Raw genomic sequence first — 12,644 nt, forward strand, 5'->3', positions numbered from 1 at the left:
CTACAGAAAGAGAATTTAATCAGTAAAGAACAAAAATACTAAAACTTAATTTTTATTAGTGGCTCTGACGTAAGCTTCTTAAAAGTGGTGATTACTAAGCAGTGTGGGTGACCCACGTGCATACAGTTATGGATACTCTCAGATGACTCATGCCAGAAGGCTAAAAATAACCAAGTCATGTGGTGACATCAAAACCTTGACGGAGACGATAAGGAATACATGCAACCAGAGTTTGGCTGTCTTTACTGTCTTCAACAAAAGTAGAATTACTACTTGTTAATGTTACGTTCTGAGCAAACAAAACCACTATTATTGAACTGAGTTGCATAAATGTTCAGTGGGCGAATTCTTTTAAGATTAACCATCAACTGATACGATACTTCAAGGCTCTTTTTAGTTCTTTCCATTGCTACAAGAAACCTTTGTTTTATTTTATAATCCAGTGGGATATCGAGGAAGACATGTTATTTTAACCATACTGTCATAGTTGTTTCTATATTTTGTTCGAATTTCAGGAAGCAGGTGATATGTAGCTGTAAATAACATTTTGTGTTATTTTATAATCCAGTGGGATATCGAGGAAGACATGTTATTTTAACCATACTGTCATAGTTGTTTCTATATTTTGTTCGAATTTCAGGAAGCAGGTGATATGTAGCAGTAAATAACATTTTGTGTTATGTTATTCTGTTGCTCAGAAACAGGGAAAAAGAGAAGCTGTCACGTTTCAATACACATACTCAGACAAAATGTCATGAAAACTGTATAAACCGTACCATCTATATTATGAACGGCACGTAACACTCTCAGGATTTTGATTTGTTGCCAACAACGATCTTGAAACAGGTTAAACAACAACACTATCAGAACTACGGGCCACTTCAAGGAAGCAAGGCTATAAGATTTTCTTTCCACGAATACACATTGTACTGATAAACGTAATCCTGAATGAAGGTGCAGTAACTCCAAGTCTACAGTTTGTCGTCAGGATCACCCTTTAGTTACATCTAGAACAAGTGCTTTAACCGAAACGAGGTAAGAACTGGATATTTTAATTTCCTATGTATACATACACATTTTTTAGGGTTAACAGCTTCTCATCGAGCACAATGATGCCAAATACTTCTTCTTTTTATTTACTTTCACATTGTCAGGAAAAATTCTAAGTAACTGATCTGATAATTGGTTCTAATGCATATTTTGAACTATTCTATTGTTCTATAACATTTTGTCGTCGTTATTTTACCTTTATTTTCTTTAAAATGTAAGTAGAGTATGTTTGGTCATCTATATACCCGAACCCATTGCGCTTAACCCATTTTCGATCCCCAGGATTTTTTCAATCCAACAATGTCATTATTTATCCGATTAGTATCAATCCTGCATCTTTTTCTTCTCGCAATCCAACAATGACATTGTTTATCCGATTTGTGTCTATCTTGCATCTTTTTTTTCTCGCAATCCAACAATGTCATTGTTTATCCGATTAGTATCAATCCTGCATTTTTTCTTCTCGCAATCCAACAATGTCATTGTTTATCCGATTTGTGTCTATCCTGCATCTTTTTCTTCTCGCAATCCAACAATGTCATTGTTTATCCGATTATTATCAGTCCTGTTCTCTTTTTTACATATGAATCTTCCTTTCTGGTACTCAGATACGACGTTTTCTTTGTGACATTTCGAGCTCTACATATCTACCCAAATTTAATTCAAGTTTCTTATTTTCAACTCCTTCTGTTTGTGCAGCATATTGTCTGAATTATGTATGGATAATTGTATGAGCCGCCTATTTGGTTATTACTTTGTCTGCATAATAGATCAAAAACGGTATGGGTAAGCTTCGAATTTGATGGATTTACATGAATTTACAGGGTAATCCAGATGTCCACTGACAAACAGATAATTCAGAAGTGAATAGGTATAAGAAAATTATCGTTAGCGGTTTGGAATGAGGTGTTGTATACCTATCCTGTGAAAATGTCGTTGAGGTCATCCAAGACTATCTTTAAGATCATATCCTTCAAAAGTATTAATAAAATGCATCATACACCCTCAAATATTAATGGCAAAATTCTGGACATTAACGAGTGAAACATTTCAAACTAAAATTACCAGTATAGCTCCTCAAGAATAGCACCCCGTCTACGTATATAGAGCTTTGCTATAAATGATCGAAATCCGACCATAGCAAAGTTTGAAAGTGTAAGGTTAGAATTTTGCATAAACATATTATTGCACTTTTCAAAGGTCTAAAAGGTTGAAAAGTATTAAACTAAAAGTTACTTACACAAGGTAACACTCAAACATTATCCTGCAACTGCTCCCAATTATCCCAGCAACAGTTACAGCATAATTGCCGATGACGTAAATATCCTACAAATACCAACATTACGAACCGGTAGCAAACAATTAATAGTTGTTTTTAAAAGTTATCCACAAATGTGACAATTCCAATATGGTGGCTTCATTGTCAGTACTGGTTGTTGTTCTTGGTCTGCCGTTTGGCGCTTATGCATAAATGGAGAAAGGATGAAGGCCCATTACACAATCGCTGAAACACATTTTCTCCCATCTGTTGTGAAGAATGTTACGTTCATCTGAGAATATGCAATGTGACAGCAACTTCGAGCATTCTGGTGACACTGTCCATTCAGTAAGACCATGTTAATTAAACTGTTCTTCAGAAAAATATCGTGTCATTAATAACGTGGGGAGATATTGGTAACTTTTATATAAAAAGTATTTCACTTTTATATTATATATACCTTGCCATTAACATTTTAAGTGTGTGATGTATATTAATAAACGTTTCGAAGAGCACGATCTGAAGTTGACCTTAAATGATCTCAATAATATTGTCATAAGGTAGGCCTTTAATACCTTATTCCATACTACTAACAATTAATGTCCTACATCTGTACATATCTGGATATTTTGTTCGTCGATAGACTTCTGAATCAACCGGTATATATATAATAAACATTTTTGAACTCTGACAAAGTTTCACATATTTTTGTCAACGCCATTGTCAGTGCGTAATATATTAGTTAAATGACAATAATAAGTTTGTGTCATTGTACAAGTAAATAAGTTTCCATCTTTTTAATAGTGTGACTTTAATAACAAAAAATTGTGTATTTTCATTCCAATTTCAACAATCAAGATTTACATTTTAAGCTCTACAAAAGAAAGAACTCCATTCACCCAAGTTTAGTCAGGTTGAAATCTCTCTCGATCATCCATTTTTAGTCAAAAGTGTAGCCTGTATTATTCAAATAATATATACTTTGATTAGATTTGACTCATATCTGTAAGTATATTCTACGGACTGAATAAACTTTTATGTCCCCAATTTTTATATCGAGAGAAAAATAAAATATAAATCTTTATAGATATATCTATATTTCATTTACTTTGTATGCATAGTAAGTTAATATTTCTCTTTTTAGTTTAGTTTAACCTCTAGTTCAAGGCTGCATAAAACCTGTTTTGCAAGGGGCAATTTTTCAACTCTTTGGTGACTCAGTGTAGTATGACCAGTTGAAAAACGATGGTAAGTGTGCAATATTGTATTCCTCAGTGGTGTAAATTTAGGAATGTTTTCACGTTTAAACATACGTCTATAAAACCATAAACAAACCAATTAGTACGTGACATACATTTATTTAGCCATGACGTATGTGTACTTCTTTCTACGTCTCCCAAAAACTGAATACAGTCATATCGTTATCAAGTAGAAATCTCACGTCAATTAGAAACAAACTATTTTTTCCATAAATCCAAGAACCTGTAGCATAAACTATAGATAATGCGTAATTGTCATTAAAACTTGTAACGTCAAGGTTTAAAGCGCAGGCGTGTTACAGCATCAACCACTAATACCTGTAAGAACTAGAGGGGCACAGGAGAGCGCATACCTCCGCCACACAGCTTTGATCATATTCAGGTTTCAAAAAAATACGAAAATGTGTCTGTATGTCTGTCGTTATCTACGGACACGGGTCATTTTCTGCAGGACAATGAAGTATGATATTCTGCATATAAGACCACCAAGTTTCATCAAACTCTGGTCATTTTTTACTGAGTTACAAAGCAAAAATAGTGTGAGAACATTGATCTTCATGTTAACAGATAGGGATTTTTTGGATTTTTCCAAACCTTGACCTTCCAAAAACTAATCACTTCTAAGTTGGGCCATAGTCCGAATATATATCAATTTCGTCCAAATCTATCTTGCTGACAAACCTCCACACAGAGGTGAAACATAACCTTCGTTCACCATTGTTGGCGGAGGTAATGAATAAAATATAACATCGAGAACCAATTTGCAAATAGCCTGTAAAACGAACCTCCAGTGCATATAAGCATCTAATATGTTTGTAGAGAAACAAACCATCCCAACCTCAAGAAACAATAAGGTGTAAATGAAGCTCTTATACTATGTTAGAACAAATTGATTCTAACAATAAATGTCTCAAACTGTCACAAAACAGCAACAGTCTTTTAACGAAATTATAATCGTTTCCACCTGCAAATATAGAAACATGACAATTTATTTTAATAGAATACTTTAACAAAACAAAATAACACGAAGTACCACCAGGCTTAGCTTTTATTTGTTTCAAACGCGAAAGGACTATGATATTTATCAAACTGTAATTTATAACTAATGATTGTATGAGATGAGTGGACTTAACCCACTAATTGTCGATCTTAAGATGCAGAGATGTTAGGATAAGACACAATAATACAACAACCTAAACATTGGCTACCGTACTTGAACTTTTATCACACAACGAGTTATAAACTAGCTTGTGCTTCAAGTGGCACCATTCAAACTTTCTCCTAACAGTAAGTGATCATATAAAAGTATTATAAATAGAAGCTAACAATAATACAGATCACCATAAATCAGCAGCTGATTTTATGCAACTGTTGTTTCGTTAAAATTTCAATCTAGGTGTAGAATTTTGTATAGTAAAAAATACAGTGTGGTTAGAGAGCTTAAAGTAATATCGAAACGGTGGGTTACACACGTGACTTATGAATAAGCCATAAATTTTTGATATATAATTTTATTAGAGTTTAGAAGTAATATCTAAACATTGGCCAGCCTAACCCATGAGAAATAATAGAACACACCGAAACAGTGAGTAATACACGTCACTTACAACTAGCCAATCAGTTAACTTTTCTCACTTTTGGTTTTAACCGTACGATTATACTTTTTTGAATTAATGATAATCGAAAAACGTTGATGGTTATTTAGCTACTTTAGTTGTTTTCTACACAATGCCGTTGAAAATACTTTGTATGTTGTTTTTTTATTTATCGATAAGAAAATAGTAAATAATCTTATATCGAATGTAATATCTGTGATACTGTGTGTCAAAATAATGGATTACCATAATAATGTGGACTAGTGTGGTTCCTGTGTAGAAACATTCTGTTTGGTTATTAAAGTAGTGGTAAATAAACCTTGCACGTTGTATCAAATTGTAGCTCTTAAAACATTTAAACTAAACCTAATGTTATTTCAATTAGACACAGAACTAAAAGCATGAATTGGAGCTAAAGATTTAAGATTGCTTATTTAATATCATAATTCTGAAGGCCAAAACATAACATTCATTGATGATGCATTCCATTGAAAGCTAACTCTACTTGATAAAACATTTTGTCAGTAACTTATTATAACATAAAAATGCAGTGTGATATATCTGTACTGTACATGAAAACCGACATTTTAACGTCTTACGGTTCTTTTATAATAGTAGAATTTTTAAAGTACCATTTTGCGGTATTCAAAGTGATACCGCGTATGTCTTAAATACTGTTACGTATAGAACTTTTAAATAGAATATAGTATTGTTACACTTTGATCTCAAAGTACTAAACTTTATTTTCCGTTTGTAGACGTACTTGTATTAATTCTTTGTTGGTGTTTCTATGTGATATATGTACAATTATCTTTTAACATATCCCGTAATATTTCAGGTAAATATTGTATGTGGGGGATGGGTGTGCTATATGCGACTTAGTTAATACTAGCGATAGTACCCGGCTTTGTTCGGGTTATTAGGTTAATATATTATACATGACTATATGCCAAATACTGTCTGCTTCGATTACTGTCTGCCCATTAAGATTTTAGTGACGGGGGTGCAAGGGGGCCTAGAAACCTTGGTGTAGTGAATGTTGGTATGATTTAAATAAATCAATAAATAAGCATAAAGTAAAGACATAGTGTAAGATAACCTAGAGCCAAGTGCATAAAATAGATCGTGAAAGTAAAAATATCGATCCAATTTTAAACTTAAATTGTTTTTGAATTAAGGTATTTTCTTTTATATCACCAACGTTTTAAGTTAAAAGAAACCTCTTTAATCAACGGAGACTAGATTAAGAAATCAAATATTTTTCCAGTTTTGTAGTTTTTTACATTTAATTTTATAATTTCAGTACATAGAGTAACAACAATATTAGGTTATACTTTGTTGCTAAGCAACGTGACATAAAAGCCATTATTAAAACGCATTGTTACTAAAACCCACTGGCTTTTTTATATATTAGAAGTTGTCATATACGGAACCATTTCTTTTCTATCTGGTTTTTCGCTAGCTTGTCTCATTAAAAAGATACGTACGCACGTGGATAAGATAAGTAATATACAAGTGCACATCCTCGGGGTCCACTTAGTATGGGTGCAAAACTATAGGTTTATACGTTCTTTGCTCTTGGAGCTATGGCAGTCACATATTCGTTTCTATGTGGTTTTTCGTTAGCTTGCCTCACTAAAAAGATGCTCACGCGCGCACGGACATGGATAAGTAATAATACGCAGGTGCACACCTTCAGGTTCAACTTAGTACCAATACAAAATTTCAGGTTTCTAGGTTCTTTCCTCTTGGAGCTATGGCGGTCACATTTCTTTTCTATGTGATTTTTTTTCGTTATCTTGCCTCATTAAAAAGATGCGCACAGGCATGCACGCATATGGATAAAAGAAGTAATAATACCCAGATGCACATCCTCAGGGTTCACTTAGTATGGGTGGAAAATTTTAGGTTTGTAGGTTGTTTCCTCTTGCAGCTATGGCGGTCACACTTCCTTTCTTTGTGTTTTTTCGCTTTCTTACCTTATTAAAAAGATGCACACGTGTGCACACATGTGGATAAGTAATAATACCCAGGTGCACATCCTCAGGGTCTACTTAGTATGGGTGCAAATTTTCAGGTTTCTAGGTTTTTTGCTCTTGGAGCTATGTTAGTCACATATTCTTTTCTCTGTGTTTTTTCGCTTACTTACATCACAAAAAGATGCACATGAGCGCACGTACGTCGATAAGTAATATTACACAGGTGCACACCCTCAGGGTCCACTTAGTATGTGTGCAGAATTTTAGGTTTCTAGGTTCTTTCGTGTTGGAGTTATGGCGGTCACACAGTCACTCCCTTTTATTATTATAGATATTTCTAAAATTATGAGTCTCATAAAACACTCCTTTTAAGCTTCGGGAAAATCAGAGCTGTTGGTCTTCACAGAAACGTGAGCACAATATGCATCAAAACTACTGTTATGTAAAGAAAATTGAAAATATTGACCAACCTTTATTTGGAATGCCAAGTTCAAACGTTTCTACATCTTTAGAAAACTTGTGAGTAATAATAGTGTATTGCGTATTATCGTTTAATCTGTTTTTATACCGAGAGAAGATGTTTAAATTTCAGGTTTCCACTAATTTTAAAACAAGATGTTATCTGCTATTGTGTTGTTGTTTTTGTTTGTTTGTATATATTACAATAAAGGACAAGCATTTTACAACGGCAGGATTCATACAGGTTAGTGTTAATTGAAACTAAAGCTAGCACTTGACCACGCTAAAAGCTTTTAATAAACGATTGAAATTACTATTATCCATTCGTGTCTACACCAAACCTGTTGCCATTTAGATGAAATTAAACTTTTATTATTTTCTCTTTAAATGTTATACTTAATCAGATACGGACAACTAATTATCGCGTTTCAATAGTTTACTAAGAACGAAACTACGTTTCAAACATATAATATTTCCCTCAAAATTTGTGATGCAGCTTGGAATATACAAGTCGGAGTGAAGTTAGACATCTGTCCAATTAATGTAGTTCTATCATTCTGTCAGATTACGTACATTAAACTGATAAGGCTTAATTTGCAGTGCACAAAGGCAACCACTGCAGAAGCAGATAGTAATACAGTTGCGATACTCAAACCTTACACAAAACTTCGTAGGGAAATTGTGCTATTATAACTTATTAGGTAGCAAAGAAAATGCGTATTATATGTACATGCCTAAAATGATTACATCTTAAAACACTAGATTATAAAGCAATGCACATGCCTAAAATGATTACATCTTAAAACACTAGATTATAAAGCAATGCTCATGTCTAAAATGATTACATCTTAAAACACTAGATTATAAAGAAAAGCACGTCTAAAATGATTACATTTTAAAACACTAGATTATAAAGAAAAGCACGTCTAAAATGATTACATCTTAAAACACTAGATTATAAAGAAAAGCACGTCTAAAATGATTACATCTTAAAACACTAGATTATAAAGAAAAGCACGTCTAAAATGATTACATCTTAAAACATTAGATTATAAGGCAATGCACATGTCTAAAATGATTACATCTTAAAACACTAGATTAAAAAGCAATGCACGTGTCTAAAATGATTACATCTTAAAACACTGGATTATAAAGCAATGCACATGTCTAAAATGATTACATCTTAAAACACTAGATTATAAAGCAATGCTCATGTCTAAAATGATTACATCTTAAAACACTAGATTGTAAAGAAAAGCATGTCTAAAACGATTACATTTTAAAACACAAGATTATAAAGCAATGCACATGTCTAAAATGATTACGTCTTAACACACTAGATTATAAAGATAAGCACATGTCTAAAACGATTACATCTTAAAACACTGGATTATAAAGAAAAGCACGTCTAAAACGACTACATCTTGAAACACTACTTCTCATACGAGAACTAAGTTTTACAAGAAACTCATTGAAGATCATATATTTTTATCAAGAAAGTTTGCCTATAGTACTGGGTGTTTGAAAAGTTGCCATAAATGTTCCAACATTACTCTCAATCAGATTATACTCAATACTAAACGAAACTACTGCAAACATCACATGTTCTGGACACAGTTCGTTGATTGAATTCAATTCAATTTTGTTCACATACTAAATAATACAATATAATACGCTGTAAATAATTAATGTTTTTTTAAATACAATCTAGCACGCGAGAAAAAAAAAAGAAAGAAAAAACTAAAAAGAAGATGTTTTTTTCAAAGCACATCCTCTATATCAGGAAGTAAACATTATTAATTTTAAAAAGGAAGAAATATCCATATAAATATAAAATGTAATAGCAGGGAGTACATCTTTCAAGCAGGATATTTGTTATCAATATTAACTGTTGAGATTCTGTCTTTTAAATAACTCTTCAACTAATAATACATTTTAATTATTATTGCATGTTTTTTAAACAGTAATTTATGATTTACACGATTTAGATAAGTCCAACATCATTGCTATGAAAAATTCTCCTTTTTCCGTACTATTAACAATAATTTCTAATCGAATAGTGTGATTTTTTACCGTCAGTCTTATAACGCATCCATAGTCTCAAAGTGCGAAACGCGTTTTGGCCGCAACCGGATGCTAACCACGAACCTTCTGATTCACAGCTCAGCAAGTCAACCACTAGGCCATGCCCGGCACCTAAATTGCTATTAGTCCGTGACCAAAGCTTTTGAATATCTTTACTTTATAATATTGTGGTCATAGCACCCTCTGTTGATAAATCAGACAACGTAATACACACACTTGTTAACTTAGCTGTGCCTTTGTACGAAGAAGCGCAGATAGCCCTCGTGTAGCTTTGCGCGAAATTCAAAACAAACAAACTGTACGAAGAATCCCAAGCACCTTAATTAAAACGGTAAAGGATAAAGTAATTCGATTATTTATGCAAATTTTGAATTTCGTTCCCTCTAGTAATATATCAAATGACTTTTTGATACCTTAATTTTTCAATTTAAGTAAAATCCTGTAAATGATTTATCAGAAAGTATGTATAAGTATCCTACGTGGGTTGGATGTGGTTATGTGAGAAGCGTGTCAGGCTCATGATTAGGAGGTCTAAGGTTCGGGGCACGATATGCTACTGAATGCACTTCGTCATTTCGACTGTGAAGGCGTTATAACTGGTAGTTTATCCTGTTATTTGGTTAAGAGTAACCGCAAAATAGATGGCGGATGCTGCAGACCGAATGCATTTCCTTTGGTCAACAGTTCTAAATTATGGCTGGTTTTGCCTGAAACTTAAGGGTCTTCATCCTGAGAATTTTACCCATGTGTCGCACAAAGTAGCATACAAGTAGAAAATATCAAAACCGGTAGCCATAGTGGTGATAATAATGATAATATCAGTGTATTTTCAACTAATTTCAAAGTGTGTGGATGAACTAAATCGAAATAATCAATAAGCAAGGTTTATTTTTAATGTAGGATTTTACTCCATTCGTACAAGTCTTTCCAGTGTCGCTCTACTTTTGGATATATATATATGGTATACTTATTGTATAATTGTATAAAGACTCCAATCATTAAATGTTTATGATACTTGACATTGAACGGTTGGTTTTTAGTAGGATGTTATAAAACAGAAGCTTTGAAGAGATAAAAAGACCGTTTATTATAGAGAGAAAAAAATCATTTAATTATTATACACACATAATACACATTACAAAAATATTTCTTAAATAGAATTTAATAATATGCTGAAATTTCTGTTACTTGGGTATTGTTGCAACACAACAATAATTCTGAACTACATTTATTCGAATTGCATAACATGAACATACGGTTCTGTGCAACACTCTGGCATCATATCATAAGTGTCAAGATACCAGTATTATATAAAAATCATCCACGAAACTTGTAATCTAACACGCTTCCTCCACTCCCTAAATTTTGAACTATCCGGATTAAATTTTGAAATACCTGGATTAAATTTTGAAATACCTGGATTAAATTTTGAAATACCCGGATTAAATTTTGAAATACCCGGATTAAATTTTGAAATACCCGGATAATTTATTACTTTTTTGAATTTGATCTTTTACATAAAACAAGTCTATCTAGGAGCCTTCCTCTCAGCTGGTGATGGTGACAAGTTTAAGAAGTATTTCATATTAAGTTGTTCATCATCACTGAGAATGCCACTAGCTCCTAACTCTAGGTCTTCCTGATATCTTATATCCTGGTATCTTTAGTTCCCTTTATTTTGTCAGTCTCATGGTTTGAAGTAATTACTTTAGGCTCGGTGCTAGAGGTCACATCGATGGTCAACTCTTCTATATTTGAAGGAAATTTCTTGTAGGATCATTATCTGGTTTGGTCATTTCCAAAGTAAGCTTTTTTCACATCATAGTTTTACTGCAATTCAACGATTTTGGCTTAGCATCACAAGGAACAAAAGGTACATGAGACAGTTTAATTACTTGGTTTAAATCTTACCTTGGAAATATATACACCTCTTTTCTCTTATGGTTGTATAAACACCCCAATTTTAAACTCCTCAGCATTAGCGTCTTACCGTATCTTAATTTTGTTACTGACTAACTAATGTATTGAATAATTAAAACATTTGTATAAACATCTTGAGTTACAGTAGTTATTCTGTGCAATACTTTTATACAAGTGTCTTCGAGAAAATTAAATATGTTAACCTTTTACTGTAAGATAAGTTAAAGAATTAAGTAACATATTACTGAGCTGTTTTACCAGAAAAACCTGAATTTCAGACTTCATTTTGATTCAAAACAAGAGCTGTGGTATCAGAGTCTAAAAAGTGTTAACGTTTTCACCATAGCAGTATTCGATCCTAATCCAATAAAAGTTCTTGATTATTTGATATCATACTTTACAATTCAATAGACCACTTGTCAAAATGATAAATGTGTATAGGCATCATTAGAAGCCTAACAATCTCACAAGTTTGCGTTACGATTAAAGGTGTATCATTATCTACCAATAATAAATTGAATTTATTAATCTTCATATTATTTTTTTTTTATCTAACAGAAGATATTCGAAACTATACATTATACAATAATTAAAACATAATGATCACGTTGAGGAATAACTTGGATGGTTTCACCCAAATCTCTCGGGCTGATGGCCCATAGGCGTAATTTCCTAGGAGGATATGTCTCCCGCACTTTTTCGAAGGTAGAATATCTTGTTTTTGATAACATACCCGCATGCTTTTCCCAGTTACGAAGACTGTCTCCTCTACTCCCACTTTTGAAATCAAAGATACGCCCTTGTGCTGGCCAAAAATTTCTTGCACAATACACTTTGTTTGTTTGTTTTAGGAAGCAGAGATTGAAAGATTTAATACAAATTTTAATTAGATCAGAGTTTCCCAAACTTTTTTGGCCATAGAACACTTTTCAGCTGAGAAAAGTTTACGGAACACCAGATACGTAAAATATCGGTGTAGAGGGTATGTTCGCACGCAGCGCCATCTAGATTTGTATATTATTTATTTATTTATTTAATC

At 32.8% G+C, this 12,644-nt stretch overlaps 1 protein-coding gene across 2 annotated transcripts in view; it reads left to right on the forward strand.

The window, feature by feature from the left end:
- The first annotated feature begins 731 nt into the window (after positions 1–731).
- LOC111085105 overlaps positions 732–12,644 on the forward strand; it is a 109,669-nt gene continuing 97,756 nt past the window's right edge. The window contains exons 1-2 of one of the 2 annotated variants that reach the window (XM_022382304.1): positions 732–1,035; positions 3,453–3,556. The gene's annotated coding sequence lies outside the window, so the exon portion shown is untranslated. The remainder of the gene's footprint in view (positions 1,036–3,452; positions 3,557–12,644) is intronic. The other variant, XM_022382314.1, reaches the window with a different exon arrangement.

The sequence above is a fragment of the Limulus polyphemus genome, unplaced genomic scaffold, assembly GCF_000517525.1.
Source record: "Limulus polyphemus unplaced genomic scaffold, Limulus_polyphemus-2.1.2 Scaffold11, whole genome shotgun sequence".
NCBI classification, from domain to species: Eukaryota; Metazoa; Arthropoda; class Merostomata; order Xiphosura; family Limulidae; genus Limulus; species Limulus polyphemus.